Genomic DNA, 1,026 nt, shown 5'->3' on the forward strand with positions numbered 1-1,026 from the left:
ATATATATATATATATATATGAAGTGGATGTAGTATACGAGTTTATAAGAAGTTTTAAAAAGTCAGTGCTCTTTGCTGTACACCAGGTCATTATACATCTTTCTGTTGTTATTGAACGCTAGCGAGCAGAAAGATCCGTCCAAATGCATTGTGTTGTGCTCCTAAGTGAAGCAAAATGCACTCTATGTTGCACAGAGAAAGCAAAGTCATCTATTTATAATCAACTCCTTATGGGGCGATGCATAACCTGTGGGAGAGCAAACATTTCCAGCTCCCCGCGACAGGCGAAGATCTCACCTTCCACCGGCCCGTCTCTCCCATCTGTTCAACTCAGCTGCTCCAAACCTGCCCAACACCATTACCACCCCGCTGTCACCGCCACAGGTGCTTATTCTGCTGCAGACGCCTCTGTTCTCCTATTGTTAGTGAGGAGGGCCGACAGACCGTCTGAGATGAGATGGCATGCAGTAGACAGGAGTCCTGGCAGCTGATGGCTATTGATCCAAATACGCCATCTGAGGGAGAATCTAAGGCTCTCTTTCTGAGCCAAATTTAAAATGCAGCAGTCATTACATCATTATTAGAATATATTAGTTATTTCAGTCATTTATATGAAGGGTTATGATGCTTTTACAGTCAGCATTATAGTATTATTTTAAGGGGGTCATATGATGCGATTTCAATTTTTCCTTCTCTTTGGAGTGTTACAAGCTCTTGGTGCATAAAGAAGATCTGTAAAGTTGCAAACACTAAAGTCTCAAATCCAAAGAGATATTCTTTATAAAAGTTAAGAGTCAACCACGCCTACCTAAAACGGCTCGTTCTAACACGCCCCCACATGTCTACGTCACGATGTGGGAAGATTTGCATAACACCGCCCAAATGTTCACACAAAGAAAGAAGGAGTAACTTTTATTCTCGCTGTAGTATTGTTGCCGCCGCCGCCATGTTCACAATATGGCAAGGGGCGTAACATTTTCGTCACGCGCTTGATGTATTCGGCCAATCATAACGCACTGGATAGCT

This window comes from Sinocyclocheilus rhinocerous, unplaced genomic scaffold, assembly GCF_001515625.1.
Source record: "Sinocyclocheilus rhinocerous isolate Xijiao unplaced genomic scaffold, SAMN03320098_v1.1 scaffold2163, whole genome shotgun sequence".
Taxonomy (NCBI): domain Eukaryota; kingdom Metazoa; phylum Chordata; class Actinopteri; order Cypriniformes; family Cyprinidae; genus Sinocyclocheilus; species Sinocyclocheilus rhinocerous.